The 12156-nt window shown below is 46.2% G+C and overlaps 1 non-coding gene across 1 annotated transcript; it reads right to left on the bottom strand.

Moving 5' to 3' along the window:
• Positions 1–3557: 3557 nt before the first annotated feature.
• On the bottom strand, positions 3558–3662 carry LOC145096573 (U6 spliceosomal RNA). The gene has a single exon (XR_013703948.1). It is a non-coding gene; the product is annotated as a U6 spliceosomal RNA (small nuclear RNA).
• Positions 3663–12156: the final 8494 nt, after the last annotated feature.

Consider the following 12156-nt stretch of genomic DNA (forward strand, 5'->3'; position numbering starts at 1 on the left):
TGGTTTTTTTAAACAATTAATGAATGAAATTATTTGTCTTTCAATGAAAAACTTTATCACTATTCTTGGGCTATTACAAGTTGGTATCAGAGCCTTCTTTTGAGGGATTCAGGCACACTTTCTAGAGTATCAGATCTCAAACCAAGGAAATGATAATTTTTTTAAATGAAAGTGAAATTGTAGTTCTAAAAAGATTTTTATTAAGAAAAAGGGGGTGTGATGTGTGCAATCAACCGAGCTCAAGTGGCTCACAAATTACCCATACCCGTGTGTTATGATTAGCATCCTTAATATGAAATTCCATGCTAAGTTAAGTCTAAGGATACCTTCAGGAATCGTATGATAGAATTTCCTGATTTTTGTGATGCCTTATAGGCTAGGGGAATTTGATGCTATGTATTACTTGGAATTGATATCAGCTTAGTTAATTGCTAAGTATATGCTTTCAAATTTGTATATGACTAGGACCATATAGCCCTAGAATGATTGATTTGGACTCATTTCCTATTCCTTGTTTGGTTGTGGACTTAGCGTAGAGTCATCATGTAACAGTCTGTATGATTCTAATTTGTGTATAACTTGCATGCATAAGGTAACCAACGATGTTTATTGAGTTTCTCGGTATTGCAAGCGGTGGGAGTTGAGGATTCTGAGGAATGTTTAGGATATGTTTCTTCTTAGCATAGGATTAGTGTATGGTTCTAGTGTGGTGACTTAGAGGAATCAGGACGATTCTTGAGGAGGGTAAAGAAAGTCGTGAAAGGTAGTATTGGGCTAGTACTACTGGAAACATAGGATCTATACCTGAGACAAGAACAAAGTTGGAGACTCTAGGGAGTCCTATGTAGTGAGAATTCCCTTGAGTCATATGTTGATTATTTATATGTTGTTTTTCAGTTTGAGTATGGTAATGACTACTCGAGGAGTTTCTGGCTCTCGTTCTGGCTCATGCGCAAAACCGATCGATAAGCGATTGCGCGAGTTCATTGTGGCTGAGGTCACTTGCAGAATTTTAGAGGCCACCCTTATGTTTTTGGTACCATCAAAGTGCGGATTATGGAGCTGATGGATGAGAGGCTCATGTCTTTTCAACCTGATATTAATGCAAGCTAGATAGGAGCTCGAACTCCCTCATTTCAAGAGTTCATGGCTTGTGGAGCTCCTAAGTTCTTTGAGGCTAAGGACGCCATCCCTAGTTGGTAGTAGATCGCTGACATGAATAATGCTCAATGGATGAGTTTTTTCCTTGAGGGGGAAAATGTGGAATTTGCGTCCTGCCTGTTGATGGACCGAGCACGAGATTTGTGGGATGAGGTTGACCGGGCTATCGGATCTGCGGCCGTAGCAGTCATGACTTGGAAAGATTTTGTTTCGAGGTTACAGAGGGAGTTTCCATTATCTATTGAGGTGCAGTAGCTGGCGAGGGAGTTCCAGGACCTTCGCCAAACTACTGAGACTATAGCTGAGATCACCGCCAAGTTCCGAGAGAGGTCTTTGGTGGTTCCATAGTACGTTGCAGGTGAGGAGATAAAGAAGACAAGATATCATGACATGTTGAGAGAGGATATCAGGGAGTTTGTGAGCTTTTGGGGGGTGCAAGACACTAAATGATATGACTGAGAAGGCCCGTGAGCGGGAGATTAAGTTGGAGCTTTAGACGAAGCGGAAGTCCAACCAGCTAGAGACAACGGCGGGCCAGGTTAAGAGGCCCACGACTTCTGATTCACGCACCAGAGGCCAATAGGGCCGCAGTCGTTGCGACAAGACATATGGTGGGGATTGTCGATTGACAGGTTCAATATGTTTCAGTTGTGATCAGCCAGGTTACATAAGCAGGGACTATCCTAGGGGTGCTATGATTTTCTTTCATTATAATCTGATCGGCGATAAAAAGTACGATTGTCCGAGATTGTCAAGGGGAGCAGTAGTGGTGCCTACGCCTGCCACCTTGAGGATTATTGTTGGCCGCCATGGCAAGGCGGAGGCTCCTGTGGTGAAGAGCGGCACATTTCAGCTGACCACCGATAAGGCTCATGCAACACCAAATATGGTTATAGGTATGTGACTTATTCTTATCTTTTATTTCTTTCCTTATTTATGCTTATGATTATATTTGATCTTGTATAGGGACATTTTTGGTTAATGGTATGACTGCTCATGTTCTGTTTGATTCAGGTGCTACCCGATCCTTTGTATCTCTTGAACTTAGCAAGAAGTTTTGTGATTTTCCCAAGATTTTGGACTACCCATTCGAGGTGGAGATTGCGGATGACCATTTTTGAATGCTTTGATGGTTCACCGTGGGTGTGTTTTGAATCTGTTTAGTGAGAGGTACTCTATTGATTTGGTGTCGATTCCTCTACAAGGATCAAAAGTTATCATTGGGATGGATTGGTTGGGCCTGAACAGGGCAATGATTGACTATGAGCGCCAGCTAGTGAGAGTTCCACCCCCGAGTAGGGAAGAACTGGTTATTCCCTGGTGAGGGAACTTCGTATAGGCCGACTCTCTGTTCGACTATGAGGGCGAGGAGGTATCTTCAACACGGTTTTTTAGGTAATTTGGCTTATGTGGCGGATACTTGGGGGAGGGCACGACGACGCTAAGTGAGGTATCCATTGTTTTGGATTTCCCCGGTGTGTTTCCTGAAGAGTTACCAGTAGTGCCTCCTAAGATTCAAGTTGAGTTTCAGATTTATTTAGTTCCTGGTGCGGCCCCAATGGCGAAGGCACCGTATCGCCCGACACCACCAAAGATGCAGCAGTTCTCTACGCAGCTTCAGGAGCTGTTAGATATGGGTTTTAATTGCCCGATCATTTCTCCGTGGGGAGCACCAATCCTATTTGTGAAAAAGAAGGATGGTTCACACAGGATGTGCATTGACTACCGGGAGTTTAAAAAACTAACGATGAAGAATCGCTACCCAATCCCAAGTATTGATGATTTACTTGACCGGCTCCAGGGTGCATCTTGGTTTTCCAAGATTGATTTGTCATCGAGGTACCATCAGATGAGGTTTAGGGATAATGATGTGTAGAAGAAAACCTTCAGGACTCAGTTCTTGGGGCATATCGTCAATTAGAAGGATATATTGGTCGACCCAGCCAAGATCAAGGCTATGATGCAATTGGAGGTTACGAGGAACCCATCCGAGATTCGAAGCTTCAAGTGCCTTTTGGGGTATTATTAGAGATTTATATAGGATTTCTCTAAGATTGTAGTCCCTTTGACCCGCTTGACGAAGAAGAATGTGAATTTTTGTAACATCCTCCTCTGGCATGTATCACAATATTGTCCGCTTTGGGCCACTCGGCACGAAGACTTCCTAGGGGGTCACCCATCCTGGTACTACTCCCGCCCGAGCATGCTTAACTGCAGAGTTCTTATGGGATCTGCTGCCCTCACGGCTTTAAAACGCGTTGTGATAGGGAAGGTATCCACACCCCTTATAAGGAATGCTTTATTCTCCTTCCCAGCCGATGTGGGATCAGATCTAACCCACTTTCACCCCCCATTATAGGGTTCGACGTCCCCGTCGAACACATCGACCCGTGCCCTAGCTCTGATACCATTTCTCGATTTGTGCGTGTCATCCTTGCGCAGGGGCCATGCTAATCTTCTCTGTATCGTTCCAATTTCTCGAAGGTGTCTCCTAGCTGAGTTGGTAAAGCGCTGTGGCAATGACCTAGAGGTCCTGGGTTCGAATCCCGGCACCCCCTTAAATCCTTGCACTTGTAACGACCCAAAAATCACAACTAAAAATTTCTTTAAAAACAATACTAAATTATATTTATAAAAACTGTATCATAAGTCATAACATAATTTTCGAGTATTAATTCAAAACATATTATCATTATCAGAGTCAAACTTTCCCAGGTTAACTACCTATGGTGTGTGCACTGCAATCTTCCCGAGCTCCTCCTTTGAAAATTGAGTACCTGAAACCGCAACTGAAAAACCGTAAGCACGAAGCTTAGTGAGCTCCCCCAATCTACCACATACCATACAATAACATATAAAGCACATGCTGCGCCTTGCCCACTGCATCAGACCGAAGTCCGGGCTAACTGGGCCCTTGCCCCCTGCATCGGACCGAAGTCCGGACTAACTGGGACCTTGTCCCCTGCATCGGACCGAAGTCCGGGCTAACTGGGGCCTTGCCCCCTGCATCGGACCGAAGTCCGGACTAACTGGGACCTTGTCCCCTGCATCGGACCGAAGTCCGGGCTAACTGAACAGAACATAACATAAACATATCAACTAGCATGAACACACATATACTGCATAGTACATCGGGCCGTGGCCCGGAACACATAACACATAATTCCTCTCTGAGCCACGAAGGCATCAAACATACTAAATATTGCATCAAATCAAAATCCGGAAACTACTACTAGCTAAACGGGTCGGCATTGTGGCCTTAGACCCGTTCCTACTGGAAGGAAACTCACCTGAGACTGCTGAACTGATGCTGCTAATCCTTTTGACTGCTACCTGACCTCTGACTCCAAACTGCTGCTCCACTAGCTCCTCGAGCTACCAATGCCAAAATAACACTTAATCCAACTGACCTCCAAAGGTCAACTAGGTCATCTCTGGTCAAGGTCAAAATCCTGGTCAAAGTCAACCTTCCAGGTCAACCCTACTCGCCGAGTCATCCTAATAACTCGCCGAGTTCATATGCTCAGGATCTTTCTATTCGTGACTCGACTCGCCGAGTCAGTCCATGACTCGCCGGGTCAACTATTCCCGAGTCCTAACCTGTCCAACTCGCTGAGTCTCCATCCGACTCACTGATTCGAGTTTCAACTCGAAGGGTTTGGGGTTTCGCGACCTGACTCACCGAGTCCAAGAATAGACTCGCCGAGCCCAAGGAAACCTTCAACCAACTCGTCGAGTTGTTCTTCCAACTCGCCGAGTTCATGCCTAACTTCATCTGACTCGACGAGCTGTTCATCCCACTCATTGAGTTCCTCCTCATCTTCAAGCTACTCGCCGAGTCCACTCGAAGGACTCGCCGAGTCTATTCAGTGCTTAATCCATGCAGTGGCTTTTCGAGCCAAACAGGGCTTCCAACTCATAGATCCATACTTCTAAGGCCTATCCCCCATGTAAAGTGGCAAACTTTATGTGTAGATCAAGAGATCTAGGCTTAAAACAATCCAAACTAGGGTTTAAGACAAAGAGGCTTCACTATCAACCCAAGAACAGATGCTTTATGACTTTCTGGGCCAAGATACACTCAGATCTGAAGTAGCAACTTCAGATCTGGGCTTCTAACTCGAAATCGTTCTTAAGCATGGCATAAAATCCCCAAATCACATAGCCAAGGTTGATCTATTAAACAAAAGAGGGAAGGTAACGATTTATTACCCTTAAATGCTCAGAAATGTTCCACCAACTCTGGATCCAAGGCCCCTTTCTTGCTCCATAAAGACTAACTTCTCTCTCAAGCTCTAAAAGCTTCACTAAGGGTAGATCTTGCTCCAAAACGATTATGGCGGCTAGGGTTTAGTGTTATGTGCTAGTGAGGCAGTAAAGGAACCCTAGGGGAGAGAATGAGACGTTTAAATAAGCTCCAAGTCCGGGATTTAGGGTTTTCCTTGCTCAGACCAGACTCGCCGAGTCACCTTGGCCGACTCGCTGAGTCGGGCGCTTATACCTCAACCCGGATCCCGCTCGGACTCGCCGAGTCCCTCCATGGACTCGCCGAGTCTCCCCTTAAAATTGGGGTTTTCTTTCTTTTCTCGGCTTTCCAAACTTTGGGTGTTACAACTCTCCCCCACTTAAACTAAACTTCGTCCTCGAAGTTTGCTATGACCAACTGTCCTGCGAATTGCCTCCAACTCTCTGCCTGGGAAATCTAACACCCCCTTTTGTCCATCACTCCAGCCACTTACAGTGCGGGTCTCTACTGTTGGTACATACTAAATCCTTCTCTTTTCCATAATTTTCTTAACGTTACTTCCTCCGACTGAGAATTATGTTACCCCTCATCCGCCTACCGGATGCACTGAGACCTCCCTGGTCCAACTATTCTGTCAATATCTGAGTTACCGGACTCCTACCGGTCACTACACTCCATCGCAATCTGCTAGTCGCTCCCAGCGACTCCGCAAGATTCTTCGACTATTTATAATTGTTCTATCCACTTTGCTACTCATATTGGAACTATCTGAAACGCTGAGCTGCCTGCAATGCTGAACTGCTTGGAACACTAAACTAGGCGAAACACTAAACTGGCTGAAACGCTGAACTGGCTGAAACACACTGAACTGACTGAAACACTGAACTGGTTGAAACACTGAACTGACTGAATCACTGAACTGCCTGAATCATTGAACTGGTTGAATGGCTGCTTCCCACAACTTCTAAACGAAATCTTCCTCTGGAACTAGTTTCCACCAGTCATCCTGACACTGAAACTTTAACAACCTCCCGATCCACCGATCAGGTCCTTACGCCACATCCTGACATCATCAATTCCACGACTAACAATATGATGGTTCCCAGACTGACGGTAGCCCTTAACATACCCGAACCCCTACGGTCCACTGCTACTCTGATCTCATAACTGTGGCGATGATCTACTGACAAATTGCCGACTTAACCATTACTGAACCATTTGGGAAATCCAGAATCTAACTCGTGGATTCCCATATCCTCAGTACTACACCCGAACTGGTGGGTACTACTGCTTTCCCGCGTCCAACAACGCGCTCATGCTGCCTACCAATCTGATAAAGGTTGCGGCTACGCTCGCGGACTTACAACTCTATAATACTATCTGGCTGCTAGTGAATGCTACGGCTACCCACGCAGACTTACAACACCACCACTACTACCTGACTACTAGTGAATGCTACGGCTACCCCCGCAGACTTACAACACTACTACTACTATTCCGCGGATGTCCTGACTATCCCTAGTCCCGCTAGTGATTCCTCATCCTGATTTCTCAAAACCAGCCCTCAGTCTTTGATTACTGCATCATCCTCGACATCTTATATCCTTGATATACTTAGCGCTTCGTCGAGGAACTCTTCGGCTTGGTTCCCAAACCAACCGTCTACTAATTCGGATACAAGAAGCTATTGTTGGGAAGTTTCCAAACTCCCAACTCCTGAATCTACACAATCCTGCATGCTGACTCTGTCACTGGCTACTAATACGAAAAAATCTCTTGCTAACCGTTCTCAGGATCCTCATTCCGACTCACTTGAGCCCTACAGGTGGTCCTCCAATCCTAGATTCCCAACCAACTTCTAACCATCTCGATACATGAACTAACTGCTGGGAAAGTTCTCGAACTCCCAATTCTGAACTTCTCAATCCATCCATCACTATGCTACGATCATTTCTTCTCAGAGGCCGCGCACTCATTCTGGGTCTACGTGGCTCTTATCCTTGTATACTCGGAGGGTTCTCCCCCACTTGGATTCAGCTAGTTCCTTACTGCTCACTGGTCAAAAGGATTTCCAACCTTCCTTCCATTACCAGGGCGATATGCTGTCCGCCGACGTTTACCCTTGCCAGCGCTCCAACTAACTCTTACCAGATCCGCACCCTTCTTGCTACCTGACTGAGCACCCTTCGATCCTTAACTGCATTTGCTTTAGGGACTACATTCCGAGAACCTGCGTTTGGGGTGCACATCCCCAACCCACTTCCTTACTGACCGCTAGCTGCTCCACTAAAAACTCTGGGTTATCACTACTGAAAATATAACTGATCATTACCCGACTAACGCCTTCCGCAAGTAGTAAGGCACTACTGCATCTTACACATACGTGCTACAGTCACTGTATCCAAAATAACCTGATCTAGAGGGGACGACCTCCAATTCACCATTCTAATTCCAAGGTATGCAGATGGCATAAAACTCAACCACAAGCAGGTAGTACAATACCCCAACACTTAAGCTTATTGATAACAATGCAGCAACATAACAATAATATCACAAATAATAGTTGACAGGAAAGTAAAAGACACATACCTCCATCACTCAGTGCTGCTCGAATCCCTGTTGAAATCTACCATAAAACTCGGCTCCGAGCCGCAGGCGCCCTTGCCCGGCCCTGATGTCCGTTGGTGGCTCTTGAAGTACCAGGGGCAGGAGCTGGCACCTGCCCTGCTGTATACAAACCTGGACAGTGGGCCTTCTTGTGGCCCCTCTGACTGCAATGGAAACATAACGGATCAAGTCCCTGCGTGATGGTAATAACACAGTCTCTGCTAAGATGACCAATCTGGCCGCACTTGAAACATCCAGCATCACCACCACTTCTATGCCTGCACACACCCATGTGCGTCCTTCCGCACTTCCCGCATCGATTGCGGCTCTGATAGTTCCTCGTCCTCAAATCCGAACCCTTGGGCCTCTTACCCGAGCCTGTGGCTAACTGAGTCTCATCCGTTTTCCTCTTCCTTTCCGACTCCCTGCCCGCCGACTGAACAACAATTGTCTGATCCTGGAGCCTCTCGATCAATCTATCAGTGATCTTCACGACCATGTCGGGCAGATTCTCGTGAATGGCTCGCGAAACTTCCTCAACTATCCAATCATGCAGAGGTCTCTCTTGGAGACAGGATGCCCCACTCACTCCTGTCCCCTGATGGCAAAAACTAGAAATGGGATCTCCCTCCCTGATGGATCCCCGAACTCCATAAGAATCGGGATCTTGACGAGCCCCAATCTGTCCTGAAACTATCCCGGCCTTAAAGGCCTGAAGATGACTGTCCAAGAGCTCCACAATGGCCTCTCTAACCGAACCGAAAATCAATGGAGTCTGATCAATGATGTTGCACATGATCTCTGCGGAAATGAAATCCCTCATCTGATCATCTAGCTGCCCGGCTCCAAAGCCCGAGCCAGATCCCTCCTCGACGCCTGAACTGCTAACTGGTAGCTCGCGCAATGTCACCATGCTGAAAATATAACAATTCCTGATCAATTTACACACTATTGCTGCAGAATCTCTCACACACTCCACTAGTTCCCTATTTTTTGCCTTGACCCCTCTTGAATCGAGTACGGATCCTCTGCTTTCAGTAGTACGGGCCCATACTACCTTCCACATCTATCCGTACTTTCCTCAAGAGTCACCTCAACTCCACCAAGTCCCCTTTACTCTTCTACTGATCTCTGCTACTCTCATCCTAGGCTTGCCCTAGGGAACCTCTGACTCTACCCAAACAGTCCTCAGCTGCTGAAGGCCTCCTTGTAATGCCAATTAGCCACCACCTGATTACCATCACATGCAATGAGGCTCGGATAATCCTTCGAGTAAAAGTCTCGTCCCTACAACGGTTGGACTCAAACGAGAGCTGCGCAATAGGGCGAAATCCAGCACTCTGAGATTATTCAACCCTGATCACATGTAACGTGACGTATTCACCTAATGGCTAACTCCCATCATTCAGAGTCCCACAAAGCACAAAGCAAACATCATTCGAATAAAGGAAACATACTCAGTCAAAACTATTCTCATAACAAGAAACTGTACTAGCATACAATGCTAAGCTCATACTATCAAGCATAACCTATACAGGCTATCCTACTACTGTCTACTTATTACTAGCATGAAATTCTTATCAAGCTGAAACACATAAAGCAGACACATAAGGCATCATCCTAGATCCTTAGTCCTATTCTAGCATGCTGTTCTACTGAAACTGAAGCTAAAAGTGAAACTGAAACTGATACTGATAATCATAACATAACTTGTATGGGTAATTTGGGAGTACTTACTTGAGCTCGGCTGATTGCATGCACCACACCCTTTTCTCTTTTCAAAACTCTTTTTGCTTTTTCTAAAACTCTTTTCTTTATACTTTTCTAAAATTGTTTTCTTTTCTCGAAATCCTTTTGTAACCATGGTTTTTCTCTTGAAAACTCCATACCACTTCCTTAGTTTGAGTTCAGACACACTCGGGAGTGCGCGCGAATCCCTCAAACCAAGGCTCTCATACCAACTTGTAACGACCCAAAAATCACAACTAAAAATTTCTTTAAAAACATTACTAAATTAGATTTATAAAAACTGTATCATAAGTCATAACATAATTTTCGAGTATTAATTCAAAACATATTATCATTATCAGAGTCAAACTTTCCCAAGTTAACTGACTATGGTGTGTGCACTGCAATCTTCCTGAGCTCCTCCTTTGAAAATTGAGTACCTGAAACCACAACGGAAAAACCATAAGCACGAAGCCTAGTGAGCTCCCCCAATCTACCACATACCATACAATAACATATAAAGCACATACTGGGCCTTGCCCACTGCATCGAACCGAAGTCCGGGCTAACTGGGGCCTTGCCCCCTGCATCGGACCGAAGTCCGGACTAACTGGGACCTTGTCCCCTGCATCGGACTGAAGTCTGGGCTAACTGGGGCCTTGCCCCCTGCATCGGACCGAAGTCCGGACTAACTGGGACCTTGTCCCCTGCATCGGACCAAAGTCCGGGCTAATTGGGGCCTTGCCCCCTGCATCGGACCGAAGTCCGGACTAACTGGGACCTTGTCCCCTGCATCGGACCGAAGTCCGGGCTAACTGGGGCCTTGCCCCCTGCATCGGACCGAAGTCCGGACTAACTGGGGCCTTGTCCCCTGCATCGGACCGAAGTCTGGGCTAACTGAACAGAACATAACATAAACATATCAACTAGCATGAACACACATATACTGCATACTACATCGGACCGTGGCCCGGAACAGATAACACATAATTCCTGTCTGAGCCATGAAGGCATCAAACATACTAAATACTGCATCAGATCAAAATCCGGAAACTACTACTAGCTAAACATGTCGGCATTGTGGCCTTAGACCCGTTCCTACTGGAAGGAAACTCACCTGAGACTGCTGAACTGATGCTGCTAATCCTTTTGACTGCTACCTGACCTCTGACTCCAAACTGCTGCTCCACTAGCTCCTCGAGCTACCAATGCCAAAATAACACTTAGTCCAACTGACCTCCAAAGGTCAACTAGGTCATCTCTAGTCAAGGTCAAAATCCTGGTCAAAGTCAACCTTCCAGGTTAACCCTACTCGACGAGTCCACCTAATAACTCGCCGAGTTCATATGCTCAGGATCTTTCTATTCGCGACTCGACTCGCCGACTCAGTCCATGACTCGCCGGGTCAACTATTCCCGAGTCCTGACCTGTCCAACTCGCTGAGTCTCCATCCGACTCACTGATTCGAGTTTCAACTTGAAGGGTTTGGGGTTTCGCGACCTGACTCGCCGAGTCCAAGAATAGACTCGCCGAGCCCAAGGAAACCTTCAACCAACTCGTCGAGTTGTTCTTCCAACTCGCCGAGTTCATGCCTAACTTCATCCGACTCGACGAGCTGTTCATACCACTCGTCGAGTTCCTCCTCACCTTCAAGCTACTAGCCGAGTCCACTCGAAGGACTCGCCGAGTCTATTCATTCCTTAATCCATGTAGTGTATTTTCGAGCCAAACAGGGCTTCCAACTCATAGATCCATACTTCTAAGGCCTATCCCCCACGTAAAGTGGAAAACTTTACGTGTAGATCAAGAGATCTAGGCTTAAAACAATCAAAACTAGGGTTTAAGACAAAGAGGCTTCACTATCAACCCAAGAACAAATGCTTTATGACTTTCTGGGCCAAGATACACTCAGATCTGAAGTAGCAACTTCAAATCTAGGCTTCTAACTCGAAATAGTTCTTAAGCATGGCATAAAATCCCCAAATCACATAGCCAAGGTTGATCTATTAAACAAAAGAGGGAAGGTAACGATTTATTACCCTTAAATGCTTAGAAATGTTCCACCAACTCTGGATCCAAGGCCCCTTTCTTGCTCCACAAGGACTAACTTCTCTCTCAAGCTCTAAAAGCTTCACTAAGGGTAGATCTTGCTCCAAAACGATTATGGCGGCTAGGGTTTAGTGTTATGTGCTAGAGAGGCAGTAAAGGAACCCTAGGGGAGAGAATGAGACGTTTAAATAAGCTCCAAGTCCAGGATTTAGGGTTTTCCTTGCTCAGACCAGACTCGCCGAGTCACCTTGGCCGACTCGCCGAGTCGGTCGCTTATACCTCAACCCGGATCCCGCTCGGACTCGCCGAGTCCCTCCATGGACTCGCCGAGTCTCCCCTTAAAATTGGGGTTTTCTTTCTTTTCT

This window comes from Lactuca serriola, chromosome 3, assembly GCF_051521515.1.
Source record: "Lactuca serriola cultivar US96UC23 chromosome 3, Lser_US96UC23_V15, whole genome shotgun sequence".
NCBI lineage: Eukaryota > Viridiplantae > Streptophyta > Magnoliopsida > Asterales > Asteraceae > Lactuca > Lactuca serriola.